General features: G+C 44.0%; 1 protein-coding gene across 4 annotated transcripts in view; it reads left to right on the top strand.

Moving 5' to 3' along the window:
• The first annotated feature begins 3,883 nt into the window (after positions 1–3,883).
• SLC41A2 (solute carrier family 41 member 2) overlaps positions 3,884–18,307 on the top strand; it is an 88,678-nt gene continuing 74,254 nt past the window's right edge. Inside the window, exon 1 of one of the 4 annotated variants that reach the window (XM_037068550.1) lies at positions 3,884–3,977. The gene's annotated coding sequence lies outside the window, so the exon portion shown is untranslated. Of the gene's footprint in view, positions 3,978–11,338; positions 11,399–15,437; positions 15,459–16,036; positions 16,100–18,307 lie in introns of those variants that run through there. The other 3 variants (XM_037068549.1, XM_037068552.1, XM_037068548.1) reach the window with 3 other exon arrangements.

The following is an 18,307-nucleotide window of genomic DNA, read 5'->3' as shown; positions in this document are numbered from 1 at the left end:
CTCTCACTGGGTGACCTACCCATCCCTGACTTCCTTCTCTACTGCTTCCGATGGTAATGCCATTCTTCCCACTGCTTGAGCCAGGTCTTTGGAGGCATCCTTAACACCTCTCTTTCTCTCACACCTTTCCTTTAATCCATTAGCACATCCTGCCTGTCAGCTCTGCTCTCAAACAAAAACATTCAGAGTCCAGCCACTTCCTCTGTGACCGCCCTGGTCTGGGCCCCTCTCCCTCTCACCTGGATTGCTGTGAAAGCCTCCTCAGGGGTCTTCCAGCTTCCCGCCTTGGCCATTGAAGCCTAAATCAGAGAGGGCCATTCCTCTGCTCAGATCCTTCGGTGGCTTCTGCCTCACTCAGACTGAGAGCCCAGGGCCGTCCGGCGGCCCACGAGCCTCGAGACCTGCCTCCAGCTGCTCCTGTCACTGCATCTGCTGCCACTCCCCCTTCTGATCATTTCACTCCGGCCACAGAGCAAGTCTTTGCTGTCTCTTGAACACAACATCCACTCTCCTGCCTCAGGACCTTTGTGCTTGCTGTGCCGGCCCCGGAGAGCATGGCTGCCCCCCCACTCCTGTCAAGGGAAGAAATTTCTATAAAGTGTATTTGAGCCAAACAGAGGATACACCTGGAGGCAGGATCTCAACAGACCGAGCTAAACATTTCAGAAGGTAACACTTTACAGTTTCTTTGATGCATTTGAGATTAAGGAAGGACTTTAAGGAAGGGCACTTGAAGGTGGGAGGGAGGTAGGATGGGGTTACAGGATAGTTAAGATTATACGCTCTCTTGGTTTCAGAGGTATGTTAACTTAGACACAGGGAAACAGTGGACCAGGCATACTTAAGAAAAAGATAAACCTTTTACTAGAAGGTTATACGCCTGGGGTGTGATTACTCACCACGACCTGCCCCATTAGGAATTTACGATTAGATCACCCCGTGAGGTTACTTTTCATTGAATCTCTTTTCATCCACATTGTTTTCTTCACAAACTAGCCAGACCTCCCCGATCACTCTATATAAAACAACCTACGGGTCCTTCCCCCACCTTGCCGCCAAACTCGCCAAACATCTTTTATTTTCATAAGTAGTTATCACCCTACGGGATATACATCTATGTATATTTATACTGTTAACCTAAAAAAAAAGGGGGGGCTTAAGTGAGAGGTAACAGCATTTATTTGCTACCCAAAGAATAACTATTCTCGAAGCACTGATTCAGGCAGAAATCCAAATTGCGGTCTGACCAGGACACAAAGGTGAGGGTGTTTATGAAAAAAGGGAAGGAGAATAATTAATTACCTGAATAGGAGGAATTTCTATACGTTCAGAGAAACTCACACAGTGATGTGTATTTCTAAGAATGTCTTTAATTTTTCAGTCCTCGTCACAGTGCACAGTTGATTGGCATACAATGCTACATTAGGCCAACTCCAAAGGTTTGTTTGCTCAGTTTTAAAATTCCAAAGTTTTGAGGAGTAAGACCTGCAAAGCAATTTATCTAGGATGGCAGTGACTTCGTTTTAAAGTGGCTACGCTTACATTGTCTTTCTCAAACTCAAGCTGAACAGCTGGGAGTCACTTTTCTCTCCCCCGTATTCGATCAAAGGCCAAGTCCTTACAATTCACCCCAATCCATTTCTTCAGACCACCATCCTCTCCCAATCTCCGTTGCCTGCAAACTGGTCTTCACACGTCCTCTGTTGCTTCCTTCTTGTTTATTCCTCACACTGCAGCCAGAAATGTCTTCCACGACACAAATACAGATACACGCATCTGATCACGTCCAGATGCACCCTCTCCAACTTTTCAGTGGCGGCTTCTTTCTGTCTTTAGGATTAAGTCCAAAGTCCATGGCATTGACCTCCAGGCTGCTGCCCACCTCTCCTGCAGAACTTAACTGTTCATCTCACTCCAGGCACCTGGGCCTCACCCGCACCCCAGCCCCTCGCAGGCCTCAACTGGCCGAAAACACCTTCCTACCAAAGGGCCATCAAACTGGCAATTTCAGCCCCTCCAAGTGTATTCCCCACCCCTCCTTTTTGTAGCCCAGCCTACTCCATTTCAAGGCTCAGATTTAACAGTCACTTTTATTTTTTTTCAAGGCTCAGATAAAACGGCACTTCCTCTTTCTTTCCCTGTAGAGCGGACAGTCCCTTTGATACACTCATAACTCCTAGGCTTTTGCCTCTCCATCACCTCCACAGTGATTAACACATAGCCTCCATTCTAAGCCACTTGCTTTGCATTTTAAGTTGTCAGTGGTCAAGAGGAAGATGAAGGAAGAACCTTGCCTGTACCCGTAGTACTCGATTTTTCAGAAGGGGATATCTTTCTATCTGCTTCCACCTTGAGCTATTTTCAGGGTCGAAATCTAATTTAAATTTGAATTACAACTCGAAGCTTAAAATACCTAAAAAAAAAAAATACACATTATGTTGTAGCATACAGAGGGAAAAGAACTGCCTAAGCAGAAGGTCGCCCACCACGTGCCAGCTGATGAAATATAGGGCAGTGGGAACCATTGGCTCTCTCAGGAAAAAAAACGGCGCTACGGTTTCCAAAACCTGGGCAGGGCGGCCTCTTCTGTGTGTACTTAGCGCAGAAATCTCGAAACACTGCAAGACCCAGTGGAAGGACACTTACTTGTCTGATCGGAACTTCACTTCTGGCAAAATTTCAAGAACAGCTAATTACTTTTGAGTGGCATGTAATTAAAAACCATTAAGAACACAGCCACTGGAAATACAGTCAAAACACTGTTTTTCCATATTCCTTACAATGACACTTTCATCTCCCATTGTGTTTCGGGGTGAGGAACAATGGCGTGGGCCATTTTAAAACGCACGACTGCAGATGGCCGAGACGTACAGAAGCACTTTTTTGCAAACCCTGGAGCTGAAGGTCAAAAAGCAGTTTGATTGAAAAGCAGAAGAGAGAAAACTGGGTGACGGTGTGCGCTGGTGTCCTTTAGTCACCGAGAAGCTACTAAATCACTGGTGTGAAAATAAGTTGGTGGAAGCTTTAACCAGAGGAAAAGAATGTCTTTAGGTGTGTAATCTTTAAAATGACAGTCTCTCCCTTAGAACTGAATACTCGAGGACTGGCGCCTTTGTTTTCGGTGGAATATCCCGCGGGGTGGAATATCCCGCGGGGGCGAAGCCCGTTACCTGAGTCGTAGACCAAGGTGCTCAGTAAATAGCTGTTAAATAAAGTAAATGTGTTCTGGGATTTACGTTGCAAACTCTGGCTCATTGTTTACCGAGATTTAAAAACAAGTGTGTGCCAAGTTGAAAGGTCTGGCACCCCGGCCACCTCCACGGCGCCCGAGCACTTCGCTCGTACACCTCTCCCGCATCGGGAGGATGCCGGGATGTGCCCTGAATATTGGTTGTCTTCCAGGTGGTCCATCCCTTCTCTCCCGTGTCAGCGCCGGGAAGCGCACCTTGGTTTTAATCCCAGTCTGCGAGAAGAGAAGCAGAACCCGGCTAACCCTTGGACTGAGAACGGAAAGCATGAGTCATGGGTTCGGGGGTTCGGGCCGAGAAGCACTCGGTGATGTGGCTGTGCGTGGGTCGGTGGGGATGGAGCGGGCAGCCCCGAAGAAGCCACAGCCCTGCTCTACCGGCCTCGTTTCCATCCGGTCCCCAGTCGGCGCCTTTCGCGGGCCGGCGAAGGCTGCTCCCGCTCCAGGTCGCCGCCCCTGCGGCCACATCACCAGGATCTGCCCCCGCTCCACTCCGCCCCTACCTCCGGCCACCACCCCGCCCGCGCCCCAGCCCCAGCCCCGGGCGGCGGCGCGCCTGCGCCTGCGCTGGGCCACCGCGCGGGGGCGGAGCGGCCGGCCGGGAGCGAGCGGGCCGCGGGCGCGGGCTCCGGGCTGTCAGCGCGAGGCCACGGGGCGCGGAGAGGCGCGCGAGCAGGGAGCAGGCGCGGGCCCAGGGCAGCCGCGGACGCCGCCGCCGCGGGGGCGCTAGGTGAATGCCCCATCCGTTCCCCGCCCCAGGTGCCTCGGTCGGGTCTTAGGAGGCGGGGTCCCCTCTCCACCCCGGCCGTCGCCGCGCTCCGTGGCAGGTGGTAATAGAGGGGAAGTCTCGGCTTTGGGCGCGGCGCCGGGTTCGGGGGCATCCCGGGTGCCGGAGGGGGGTGGGGCGGGACCCCGGCTCGGGACCCTGGGGCCGGGGCGCGGGAGGGCCGGGGGCGCGGGGAGCGGCCGCGCGGCGGGGTCCGCCTGAGCCGCAGTGTCCCCTCCCGGCCGGCGGGCAGCGCGACGCCGGGGCTGTGCCTGCCCAGCCTCGGGGGGGGAGGGCAGCGGACCCCGGCTACCGTGGCGGATCGTCCCGGGCCCGGACAGTGGGCCAGACAGCGGCTGGTGGCGGAGTGATGGGTGGGAGGTGACGGCGGATGGAGGGGTTTCGAGACAGGCGCGTGCACACCCCAAGTCCACTGCTTCAGAGCTTGGCATTTGCTCTGAGTCACCGTGTTCTTTCATTCTTTATATTGTGGAAAATATCTCGGTTAAAAAACAAAACAAAACAAACCCAAAGAGTTCGTTTACATAAAGAGGGTACATATCCGTATGTGTTAGATATTACATTACATGTATGTTACCGATATATGCCATCTCTTTCTGTAACCGAACAGTGTTGAGATATTTTTCACGTACCATAAAAGTCATCCTTTGAGCGGGTAGCTTCTAGAGTAGTCGCAAAGTTCTGCTGTTGTCGCCACTACCCAGAACACTATCATCACCCCGAAATGAAACCCCGCTTCCAGTAGCCGTCACTCCTAATTCCCTCCTTGCCCCACCCCTTGGCAACCGCTAACTTGCCGAGTCCGTGCATTTCCCAATTCTGGAAGTTCCATAAAAACGGAATCGTATACCGTGTGGCTTTGGGGGATGGACTTCTATGACAGAGCGTGATGTTTTCAGGGTTCATCCATGTTGGGTCATGAATTAGTACTTTGGTCTTTTTTATGGCTGGATAATACTTTATTTTATTGGTGTACCACTGATCACTTCTTTTTTTTTAATCCAGTCACCAGGTGATAGACTTTAAGGATGTTTCCACATTTTGGCCATTGTGCGTATTTGTGGATATTTTCACGTGGGCATGTACTTTCATTTCTCTTGGGTATACATATATATTTAACTTTTCCCACATAGCGGTATGATGTTACGTTTCCATGAATCGGTGTATGAGGGTTCCAGTTTCCACACCCCCTCACCGACACTTGTTACTTACTGTCTACTGGCTAGTTTTCATTATAGCCGTCCTAGTTGAGGGTGAAGTAGTATGGGTTTTCATTTCCTTGATGACTAATCATTTTGAGCATATTCCCTGTGTTGATTGTCCATTTGTGATCTTTGGAGAAATGTCTATTCAGATCTTTTGCCCTTATTTTAATTGAGTTACTTGGAGTTTTTTTATTCTTGAGTTATAATGTTCATTTATAGAAAAAAATTGTTTGGAGGCTAGCACTGACTGATAAAGACAATCAACACAGTATTAAGCAGCGTGATGCTTCTGCTGAGGAAAGTTAAATAACTGCCACTTAAGTGTTCTGGAATAAATACCCTGTCGATTCCTGGGCATCTTCTTGCTTTTTTCTGTTTTTTTTTTTTTTTTTTCTATTTTGAGAAAAGCTACAAAAGGTGCATTCATGACCAGAGTTGAGAGAGAGCACACATATTTGGCATTTTCATATAGTCTATGCTTGCTTTGAAAAAAGCCCCGGTTATCATTTTAATTACAGAGAACTTATTTTGGTGGCTAGCCAAACAAACTAGAAAGTTAACGGTCACCTGTTAATTAAAACTTCACATGCTTCTCACACAAAGTGGAAGATCCTAGTTTCCTAAGTTTGTGTAGTCTTCATTATAATTACATTTCCATGCGGTGCCAAATAAATATTTTTGGTGGCACTGAAGTTAAGAGCCACTTACACCTGAATGGATGCTATACTTACTCTGCGGTCAGTTTCTGAGTGAACACAAGTTCAGCATTAGCTTCAGGCCCTTCATTGCAACCCCCCTGAAAAGGCATGACCATTGCAATGACCTGGAATTCAGGCCCATTCTTCTATTGCTCTAATAGGACTGTTCAGAAGTGTTCTGCCAAATTTCGGAAATGTTATAGCAAATAAAATGAAAGATTTCCAAGTGGAAATAATGGATAAGTAACTTATTAAAAGCGTGCGTGAAGGAGGATCGGAGACCTTGCTCCTCACCACTGTCTCAGTGCTCAAGTGAACTCTTTTTTGAAATTTAAATAGTTTTTTACTGTTTATGCTATCACAGTTGTCCCCATTCCCCCCCCCCCCCACTTTGCCCCTTGCACTCCCTCAGGCAATCCCCACACTGTTGTCCATGGGTCACGGATGTATGTTCTTTGGCTACTATATTCCTTACGCTGTACTCGACCTCCCCATGACTATTCTGTAAGGACCAATTTGTACTTCGTAGGCCCTTCACCTCAACTACCAAAGTGTAACACAGTGGAAACATTAAACCCATTTATGCTTCAGTGACTCCATTAGTAGAATGAGGCTAGTAATTTCAATATAAAAGTCGAGTATTATTTTTTTTGTTCTAACTAATGGAATGTTAACTAACATAAAAAATATAACCNAATAAAATGAAAGATTTCCAAGTGGAAATAATGGATAAGTAACTTATTAAAAGCGTGCGTGAAGGAGGATCGGGGACCTTGCTGCTCACCACTGTCTCAGTGCTCAAGTGAACTCTTTTTTGAAATTTAAATAGTTTTTTACTGTTTATGCTATCACAGTTGTCCCCATTCCCCCCCCCTCACTTTGCCCCTTGCACTCCCTCAGGCAATCCCCACACTGTTGTCCATGGGTCACGGATGTATGTTCTTTGGCTACTGTATTCCTTACGCTGTACTCGACCTCCCCATGACTATTCTGTAAGGACCAATTTGTACTTCGTAGGCCCTTCACCTCAACTACCAAAGTGTAACACAGTGGAAACATTAAACCCATTTATGCTTCAGTGACTCCATTAGTAGAATGAGGCTAGTAATTTCAATATAAAAGTCGAGTATTATTTTTTTTGTTCTAACTAATGGAATGTTAACTAACATAAAAAATATAACCTATCCAACCTAGTATTGTTCCTGACTTACCCCAGGGTTGTATAAATATCTTGTAGCTACCAGTGTTTCCTCCAGTTGGCCTTTTCTGCCCTCTGGAGAGGGCAGTAGGAATAACTTCAGGGATGTGAGCCCTGGAAAAAGCTGGTGGGAGTGGACCTACCTCCTTTATGGCAGACTTCTAGGCACACCTCCTCATTTCTCTGAAATTACTATAGTTAGAGTTCCATAACTGTAAAATAAAATACAAAATCTGTCCAGTAGGGTTCAAAAGCGAGGACTGTCCGCCAGATCGTCTGTGTAGGGTGAGTGGATGCAATCATTGCTTTTCCCTCGATCACCCGCCCTGAGGAAGTGGGAGTCTGGACTTGAGGGGGGTTAGGAGAGGCAAATAGTATGGGATCGTGGAACATGTTGGAGGTTTGGGTAAAACTTGCTCTAGTTCTAAATGTGTGGGTGTTGAGAAGGGAGATCTTTGGTCAGCATACGGGGTCTGGAAGATGAAAAAAGAGGAATGGCCCTGGCTGGTGGGGCTCAGGGGATTGAGTGCCGGCCTGTGAGCCAAGGGGCCCCAGGTTCAATTCCCAGTCTAGGGCACATACCTGGGTTGCAGGGGGGTGCACAGGAGGCAACCACACATTGATGTTTTTCTCCCTCTCCTTCTCTCTCCCCCATCCCTGTAAATAAATAAATAAATAAACAAACAAACAAATAAATAAACTCTTTAAAAAGAGAGGGAGAAGCATGAATGAGAAACAATTTAGAAGGGATGGTTGCAGGGTATAAGATAAATTCAACTTATTCAGACATTTTTTGCCCAAGAAAAAATTCTAAATAGGAAAAGTGGAAGAAACCTTCTTGTCCTTCATTCCCTTTCCCTTCCCATGCCATTTCCTCCACCTTGCCCCTCCCTGCCTACTCTTGTAGGACCCAGAATGAGACTGGGATTACTATTGTTCGTGTTGAAGCTTTTCAGTGTGCTCATTACACCTCTCTCTCTAGATTTCGGTCACAGTGAGATCAAATTCAAGAAGCCAGGTGAGGATTAAAGCATTAAAATACAGGTTCACTGGCATTTCTAATTCAGCTGGGTTGGAGAAGTTAGCTTAGTACTCTGTTCCTTCTAAGTTTGCTTACCCACGCAAAACGGCAGCACCTAACACACTGCCGGTCTTGCCTCCTGCAGGGAGGGACAGTCCCGTCCCAGTGAGTTTATCTTATGGGAGTTGGACTAGAAAGGACAACTTTCTCCTGCTGAAGGCGTGCCAATCCGAGGAAGCCAGGGAGAAAGCTCAGGGGTGGGGCTTACTGGAACACTGACCTTTATCCCTATTTTAGCCACTAGGTAAATCACTTTCCTGGTGGAGGAACGACTGCTGGGGTGAAGAGAAAGAGAAGGTGTCGCTTCAGTCCTCAGTGCTCTCGTCTTGGCAGAGAGGGACAGAACCAGCTATCTAGCATCAGCTGTGCTGTGGGTAGTAGTGTTTTGTAGCCTAGCTTAAGAACTTAATCACTTCCTATAAAATTAAAACTGAGACCTTGTTCTCCTTGGAAATAGCTGAACAGTTTTTAAGTGGGTGATCATTTCATTGTGTGGTTAAAGATAGGTTATTCAAATCAATTTTCTTGTTTTACTCCTTCAATATGTGTTATATCTAATGTGTAATATAGGCACTAGGCTAGGCCCTTGGAGTTCATCAGTGGGTAAACTTGTTCTCATGGAGTTTGCAGCCTGGGACGACAAGTCCAGGTCCAAGAAAGCATAGTGAAAGTGAGAAGGCATGGAATACTTTGGGACCACAGAGCACTAAGATCGTAAAATAGAATATGAGGTAGCCAGGTAAGAGGGAAGAGTGAGGCTGAGCCAGAGTGTTTCAGGCAAAAAAGAACATGTGGAAAGGCCAAGAAATGTGAGAGTGTTGTAAACTAAAGTAGCATTTTTCTTTACTTTTTTTTTTTTTTTTTAGTTTCCACCTATAGGTGAGATTAAGTAGCATTTTTCCAGCTGCAGGCACCAGGCACCTACCAGCAGACTGTGAGATTAGTTGAGTGGGTCACACACAAATGCTTGCTAGACAGTGCGCTATATAGTTAGAAATCCCTACAGCAGAGGAAACCAAAGTCCGTCCGGTGTGACGGCAGGGTAGGTGGGGGTGATTATGTGATTGTGTAGGATTTCATTAACCTTATTAAAGGTTTGGATTTATCTTAGAGGAGTTGACAAGGCATTGAAAAGTTTTAATCAGGGCCTGATTAGATTTGTATTTTCTACATATTCCTTTGAATGCCTAGTTTTTTTAATATCAACCTCAGATTTCTTGGTCCAGTGTTACAGGGATTCCAAAATTGGTTCCAATCTCTTTTTATAAAGAGTCATTCCACTCTTTTGTACTGAGCCTTTCCATTGCATGAAGATTCCTTGTTTGCCTAAGTGTCTTTGAACGGAAAGATCTATGAGAGCAGACCTTTCCTTTATGTTGTTCATGCCAAGTCGCTGGTATTTAGCAAAGTGGTTGGCACCCAGTGCAGACTAAGCAAGTCTTTGTTGATGGAGTATAAATACCCTTAATAGGAGAACTGTTGCATAGCAGTGTCATGACCTTGTGTTGCTTTTGAAAAAAGAAAAAGGTTTGATTACGAATTTTTCCCTTTTCGTTGAAATCATGTGATAGAACCAAATTCAGTTATTTAAAAATTTAACAAAAGCACACTTATGTTAAGACAGTAGTAAAGATAAGAAAAGGAACATCACACTTTTCAAAAAAGATTTTGTTTATTTTTAGAAAGAAGGGAAGGGGAGGAGAGAGGGAGAGAAACATCAATGTGTGGTTGCCTCTTGTGCGCCCCCTACTGGGGACCCAGCCCGCAACCCAGGAATGTTCCCTGACTAGGAATCGAACTGGACACCCTTTGGTTCACAGACTGGCATCAACCCACTGAGTCACCCACATCAGCCAGGGCAAACATCAAACTTTTTGATTTTGGAGTGCCTCCTCCATACGAGTACAGGGCACTCAGAGATTGGTCACGGGAGGCAGCAACCCAGCTGTCATTTATATTTTGTTTGAATAGAAAGGTATTCTCTGAGCCAACACCAAAAATTGGTTTTAGAAAGATGGCTGGGGACAAAAGGAATAAATTAGATTAAAGTGTATCATTTATATGAGATAATGGAAAGGCACCGGAAACTAGATTTGGATCTTAAAAGAAGTAAAAATAGAACATCTGTACACCCCAGAGACCTTACAAATAAGAATTTAATGATGTCAGCTTGTTGCCAGAGAATGATTATACTGTCACAGTACTGTGACTTCACAGAATTAGATTGTGAAACCCAACTGGGAAGGAGGAATTTTTCTAGGGTGTGGTTTTGGTAAGTGGCAAGAGAAGTTATGAAAAATTCATGGAAGGTAGGGCGATTTCAATTTCTGAATCAAATTTCTCTTTAATGCGTTTTTGAGATGTGGAACTTTGCTAATTAGTTTTGTAAATTAGGTTTTATGTATCTTAAACACAAATGCTGGAATCAAAATTTGCTAATAGAGGATGGCTTTTAAAACTCATTAAATTTTGTATTTTTATGTTCTACAGAGTCCTATTTTAAGCTGTGCCTCCTAGAACTGAAACTGAAGCTGACTTTTATAAATTCACCCTAAGGAAATAATTTCAGATATGGGAAAATATTATGCTTGAAGATTTTCATTTTCATTGCCATGTAATGTAGTCAAGAAAATGTCCTGCTAGAGGGAAGTGGTTCAATAAAATGTGGCTGGCAATCCACTTGAAGAAATTTAACCATTATAATGCTTTTTTAGAGCAATGTTTTCTTATTTCTTTTTAAATTAAAAAATAAAAAGTGCTCAGGATAAACAAAAGCTCAACTAATATAAAAATGCGCAGGACTTAAAAAGTGAAAATTGTATTTCAGGTTTTTCTTGAAAAATCTCCAGAGGCCAGTGCTCTCAACACTTTGGTGTCTGTCTTTCCAGACTTTTTTTCTTTTCTTAAAAGATTTTATCTATTAGCATTTAGGGAGAGGGGAAGGGAGGGAGGAAGAGAGGAAGAGAAACATCAGTGTGTGGTTGCCTCTCACGCACCCCCTAGTAGGGACCTGGTGCACAGCCCAGACACGTACCCTGACCGGGAATCGAACCAGTGACTTTTTGGTTTGCAGGCCAGCATTCAGTCCACTGAGCCACACCAGCCAGGGCCGGACTTTGCTCCTAACTCGGTGATCTTCAAGCTCTGCCCCAATGAAGAGTTTCTGGGTCTTGTCAAGTCGGGTAAGGCGGGAGCTGAGTGGGTGGAAACAGGGTGCTTCATCCTCTACTGCTTTCACCTGTTTTACATATCGGGCTTCACGGAAGAGTCAATGTAAACGAACAGTTTCTCTGCATTGAAGAGAAATGTTTAAGAACAATTGGCCTAATTTAGAAAATGAATCCCCGAGTCCCCTACTCAGGAATTCCAGATCTTCCCCGGTTTGGGTGCTTGGTCGCAAGAATTAGCGCACAGCTGTCTTCATTGTCCCAGCAGTTTCCTGCCTGGTCACCATACACGTTATTAGAATACTCTTCCCCCTTTTTTATTCCCCGTCTCTCCAAATCCGACTTGCTCTTTAAGGTTGAACTCATCATTGGTTTGTTCATTGCTTTTAACATGTATTTAGTGATCGCCTACACTTTGAATAATATTAAGTGGGGAATAGGCATATTTTTGTATCAAAAGTTCATAGACTAGTAGAGGGTGACCTTTATGTGTAACTGCAGTAAGGTATTATAAAGTCAAGAGCGTTTGGGGTGTGAGTACTGGTGGTACAAGTGGTCTCTTCCTCCTACACTTCTATGGAATTTACTAGTATAACAAGGTCAGGTATGATATTGTTACATTTCTGGGTCTTTTGGCAGTATTTGCTCATTTATTAATCAATAGAAGATAATGCAGAGGGTTTACCTGTCAATCAGGGATGAGACCCATAAAGGAGTTATTTTCATTCTTGAGCAATCAACTGTGTCAAAAAAAATAAATATCTTGAGTCCAATTTACTGGATTCCGGCATTGGGCATGAGCAGAGTTGGGAGGGAGTACCAAAGGACCTTGGTTCTGTGTTCCTTGGCCTCCATGGTCACTGCCACTGGCGTACAGTTGTCACAACACAAAGACTTGCCTCATTAGTTGTTTGGTCAGAAAGTCGTGAATTCAGATCCTTTGTCTTTGCCTTACTAACTTTATGGCTTGGGCATAATACCGCACCACTCGGAGCCTCAGTTTTCTAGACTGTGACATCTATCTCCTGGGGTTTTACAAAAAGATAATATGAGACAAGTACATATAAATGGAGTCTATTCTTTTTGCTTGAAGTGGCATCAATGTTCCGTAGAATGGGTGGTGGTTCTCCTTTCCTTTGGGTTTAAGTTTTTATATATTTTGGAGGATTTATGGATTCATGGAACTCTAGTTCTTTGAAGAAGTAGTGTTTGGTTGTTTGCTTTTTTTTTTTTTGGCTAAGAGTGGCTATTTGGAGAAGCTATTCATATTCCTGGTAAGGTAAGTATAAACAATATAGAAAGGAATAGAGCCAAAGGAACAGATAGTGGGGAAATAAGAGTCTTTCATGATCACGCGGAGCACTCTCTGAGACTAAAGCAGATTGTTACTCCTATGATCAAGAAAGCCGAATTAGTAGGTGGCCCCAGGGTCCAAAGGCTGGCCAACTCTTTTCTTCATTGTATCTGCCACTTTCTTCTATCTTTTAGATAACAAAGAATTAATAAAGCATTTTAATAGTACCTTCCTAGTACTCTTGAAGTAGAAAAAAGAAAACTCTTGAACTCTAGCATTTCTAGATTATAGGGTTCCAAAATAACCGTAGGCAAATTCAGGATGAACTCCACCTTTCTAATACATACCTGTCTGGCTGGGGGGGGCTTAGTTCTTCAGTTCACGACAAACCTTACAGTATGGTCGAAGGTAGTCTGTTTTATTTGCTGATTGTAACGATGTTATTTACAGATCTTGTTAAAATGAAAAGATGCATCAGATAGGGTATTCAACTTTAACAATAGTATCAGAGCTACTTCCTATTCCAGCTTTCATTTTCTTTTTTAAAACTCTGTGGTTTCCTCAAGACCTGTGTTGTTCAGCATATACAGGCTCCATTCATTGTGTGTGTACACTTTACTGCATGTAGGCAGTTTAATTATGAGTGGGATGGGTAAGTTGTATCAAATGTAAATATTAAATTTCAATTAATTTTTTCCAATGTCAAAGGTGCTTTCTCATTACGAAGAAACATTGTAATCAACCAAAGATCAGTAAAGAGTGCATTGGCTGATTTTCAGAGAGACAAAAATACGGAGTGCTTCCCGCATCCGTGTGTCGCCCTTGCTCGGGGACCAGGCTAATCTCTGTATCAGCCCAACTTTAGTTTTCACGCCGCCGAGGTGAGCACTCAACTGATTTTTAGAGAAAACTGGAACAAAACAGTTGATCTGAAAAGTATAAGCCATGGATGGGTTCCGTACAGCCATGTATAGTATTTTTTTTAAATTATAAAACATCCTCACCCGGACCATATGCTTACTGATTTGAGAGAGGGACAGAGAGAGAGATGTGAATGTGAGAGACGGACATTGATTGGTTGTTTTCCATTCATGCCCCAACCAGGAATCAAACCCACAACCTAGGTATGTGGCCTGACAGGGGATTGAACCTGCAACCTTCTGGTGTATGGGATGACGCTCCAACCAGCTGAGCCACCTGGTCAGGGCACAACATATAATATTTTTGTGATTCTGTGATATAGTATATTCCTTATAAGGGAGGAAGAAATAGGAAGTTAGGTTTCGAATCTTTCATGAAAAAATGTATGATAATGAAAAATAATGATAATGATAATTAGCTACCATTTACTGAAGGTGCAGTCCACTGTCCTGAGCACTTTACATGTGTTATGTCATTTAATCCTCACAATAGCTCCATGAAGGAGGTATCTTTTCATGAGGAAACTGAGATACAGAGGCATAGATCCCACGGCTGGTGAAAATTAGAACTGAAGCCAAAGCAGTTTGACTTGGGAGCCCAGGCTCTTACCCACTATCAATAGTTAGCGTGCTGACACTTCTTGACATTTAACTTTTTTGGAATCAAATCGTCTCTCTTAATTGACATGTGAAGATTTGCTGGATCTTGAAATTCCTTGAAATTCCTCCATAAAATCACTCATGTGCAACTCATGTTATTTGCTCATCAGACGGAAGCATAGCCAGTATCGGCTCACACAGAGCAGAAAGCACTCGCCAGTGATGCCTTGTGAACAGCACAGCTTTGAGCAGGTGATTAATATGCTCTTTTTGAAAAGGTGCTCACCGGACTCTGCCTTCGCACTCAGGCGTGGGATTTTGACTGTGCGTAGGCTTTACAGTCTGGGTTTACACTCAGGCTACTCGGTAGAACGAAACCTAGTCCTGGCTCAGTCTCGGGAGACACAGTCACCAGGCAATAGAAGCATGTATTTGAGTGATCGGAAGGAAGGGAGCACCGAAAGAGAGAAACACGTTTAAATAAATTAATGTTCTGTGATTCTTAAAGACACAGTGAAGTCATCGTTTGGGGGAAAACACCGTGTGTGACTCAGACTTTGTTTGGAGTTGTTATCGTTTTGGATTCTGTGTGGTGGAGTGTGTGTGTGTGTGGGGGGGGACGGACACGAGGTTGCTGAGGTGGCAGCGTGGCCCCGCCCCAGAGCCTGTGGGGCGGGGCCAGTTACTGCTTCAGCATCAGCTCACAGATGCGCAGGACACACACGGAATCAGGGCTCTGACAGACAAGGGCAGCAGGGCGTAGTTGTCTGAAAGGGTTTAGTGATGCTGATTGAGGAAGGGTTGCTGTTGCCTGTTGTGTTGTGGTGTGCTCACAGTGGAGTGTGTGGGGACAGAAAAGTAGGAAAAAAGGAAGGACTTCGGGGGCTCCTGGGGGTTTTCGAAGTAGTAAATTGTAAGTAGCCATTAAAAATAACTTTTTCGTATGGCATTGATAAGGAAAAAAATTTGGTATTTTTTTGAAATGCAAAAAGCAGGATGCAAGACAGTGTACCATGTGAGCCTGTTTTTGTTTTAAACATATGTGAGTGTGTGTATAAAAATAGTAATGCCAGCATATACACAAATATGTGATCGGTGATTATCTCTGGATGGTGGGTTTCCAGAATAATTTTGTTTATCCTCAGTTGTTTTTTAGTTTTTGCATTGAATACACATTGCGCCTGTGAAAAAGAAAAGAAAAGAAAAACAGTAAGAGAGACGCTGTGCCAGTCAGTGGACATCAGAAGCAGTTTCAAACAAGGTGTGGGAGAAGGGCAGTCAGGACACCTTCACGAGCAAAGACCATTACGTGACAGCTGAGTAGGTTTTGGGGTGGCTTTGAGAGTAGGTTTAGCTTGAACTTCAAGCTGGACTTAGAGCCCTTCAGAAAATGCTCCTTTAAAAAAAACAAAAAACAAAGAAACGGGCTTTTGAATAAAAAAAGCATACCGCCAGAGCAAAGGGTAGAAGAGAGACTTGATTGCAGGGAGTAAAGGTGGAGAGTTAGGTCATTGTTTCAGTTTGATGCCAGGGTAATTGGGTAATATTAACACGGTGTACCTGTAGTTTCTCTAATCTGCGTGCAGTGTCTTGTCGCCGGTTCGTGGACCGGAACAGACTGCACAGGCCTGTGTATCAGGGAGCCCTCTCGAGGGAAAGTGCCTTTTGGGGAAGGTTGGAGATCTGGCTTCATCTGCCTGGGTGAAGCTGTCCCAGCGGGGGAATGTGTGAGGCCAACGCCGAGGAAGACCCCAGGGTAACAGCTGCCCTGCTTCATCCCCTGGAGGCAGGTGCCGGCATCTAGTGCGGGCTGCCGCCTCAGCTCCAGGTTGGGGGAGAGCTGCTGCCTCAGCTCCACATTGGGGGAGAGGAGAGGGCCGAGGAGAAACAGGAGTGCTCTGAGTGAGTGAGTGAAATGGGATAGCTGAAAATGATGAGACGCTCTTAATCTTAAAATGGAAATGAAAAATGAGAGCCTTACAGGTGGCAGATTATTTCTTTCTCACTTGGCTTAGAAAGTTTTGTTTTTTCTTTTAAATGTTGATGCATCAGCTTCTTTTCTTCCTTTTCCCCTCTCTCAAGAAGACTTTTAAAACTCTGATGCATTGACATTCTTTCTGTTCCTTAAAATTCTTAAAATACCTTTTATCTTCAGCTTAATTATACAAAGAGTCAAGTGCGTATTTCAAGTAGGTCCTAGAAGTGGATTTGCATTTTTAAAATTGAATTCTTTCGAGGAGTGTAAGGATGTGTTAAAGGTGAAGATGTGAAAGTGTACTTTTGTGTAATTTCTGAATACTAATTTTTGATCACTTGAAATGTTGATGAACTCTACTTATCTGGCTTCTCAATTTAAGTATTTCAGATTTATAAGTACCAGAGAAAAACAGTGAGAAAATGAACTATCTTTTACACAAATGTGCTATGTCAGTTTATAAAACAATGTCTACAAGAAATATTGGTTTCAAAAAGAGAATTAGAAAACCAATACAGAAGAAAATAAAACTATGAGTGTGATGTTAAGATGAATAAATTGATCATAGATTTGAGTTTCAGGTGTAGCTGTAAATTTCTTTGCCGCTAAAGTTTTAAAAAGAAGCATGGCTCAATCTTTATTAAAGAAAAGCAGAAATACCAGTTTTCAGTAGCACGGCTTTCTGTAATTGTAATTTCTAAATAAAGATTCATGAGGAAGTGATGTGTTCTCAGTGGTAGTTTGCAGGAAATTAATGATTGACAGTTACATGTCAATTGCAGGAGCAAGTTACTAACTATTGGGTGGCTTTTTAAGTAAGATACAGGTAAGCAATGTTTAATACAGAGTAGAGGAAATCTACCTTTTTGTTGTTTAAAAACAGTTTTTCAACTTCAAAACAGAGTTCTCTGATTCAACTTGCCTGCTGTCCAACCAATTCATGAAGTTATTTCAAGCAGTAGCAGTATCTGATTTTTCTGGCAATTGTTTGCTTCCTGTATTATAAAAAGAAAACAAAACAAACACAAAAAACAAAATTTTGTATTGCTATCAATTTAGTGGGAACACCCAGTTAAATGAATTTTTTACATGTTTCAGTTGACTGATTTGATAGGGGCTAGATACAACCCAACCAATGGCACTGGTCGGAATAGCACTTTGTTTATGCAACACAGTTAGTTCTGGGACACACGCCTTGTTTACTCTGTCAACATTTTCTCAGCAAATAGAAAAGGTTGAACTGTCGGTTGTCATTTAGTTGATTCATTGGCTTGTTATTGTCATAGCTTTCTTCCAAACAAAGCATTCTTTAAAATATTCCCCCCAAACTTTTTTTTTTAGTGGAATTGAGGGTTGTGATTCTGAAAACAAAATCAGTTATCCTGGGTCTGGTTTCTTTTTTCTTTTTTAATTTGCATTGTGCGAATGTTTATTAAAGCTGGGACAGTGAAACAAGAAAGGGCCTAGAATAGAAGAAGCAACAGGAGAGACCTAGGCGGGGCTGCTTTGACTCTCTAGAAATGTTATCAGAAAGAAGTGAGCCAAGGGCAGGCTGCTGGCAGCTCACTGGGAATTCAGATAAAAGACGGCCTGGGGAACTGGTTCAGGGGTTAGGCTGGGACGGGCTGTCGCTGCCCATTGCTCCCCTAGTGGCGAGTCTCGTGGAGTCCCTTAGAGTTTAGGAGACGCGCGCCTGTGGGGAAGAAGGGGGGGAAGGAAAGGGATGGGCATGCCCCCAGGAGGGAGAGCATGCTTGCGTCGGGTTTCTTTTGAAGAATTATTTGAGCTGTTTTGACTATTTATTATACTGAAAGTTTATTAAACCCAGTGATGATATCTCTGGGCCTAGACAATTTTTGAGCAAATATTTAGCTGTCTTTTAGCCACACAGAAACTTCAGGATTGCTACATTTTATGACATTAGTCTTTTGTGTCAGTGGGCGGTCTTAGAAATGAGTGATTGTTTTATGGAATCTGTTAGCTTTTGGGTGTCAGAAGCTGAATCATGTCCATAACTTCTCAGGCTCTTGTGTTTGGTAGAAAACATCCAGACCACCAGTTTTACAGCAACCACAAATGACTGGAATGGCAATTCATTGCCCTTTCACTTTTCTACCGTTTTTCTTAACTTGACC

Source organism: Sturnira hondurensis, unplaced genomic scaffold (genome assembly GCF_014824575.4).
Source record: "Sturnira hondurensis isolate 20B ecotype Veracruz unplaced genomic scaffold, ASM1482457v3 Scaffold0017436, whole genome shotgun sequence".
NCBI classification, from domain to species: domain Eukaryota; kingdom Metazoa; phylum Chordata; class Mammalia; order Chiroptera; family Phyllostomidae; genus Sturnira; species Sturnira hondurensis.
Note: the sequence above shows the minus strand (reverse complement) of the source record. Positions and strands in the feature narration are given on the sequence as shown.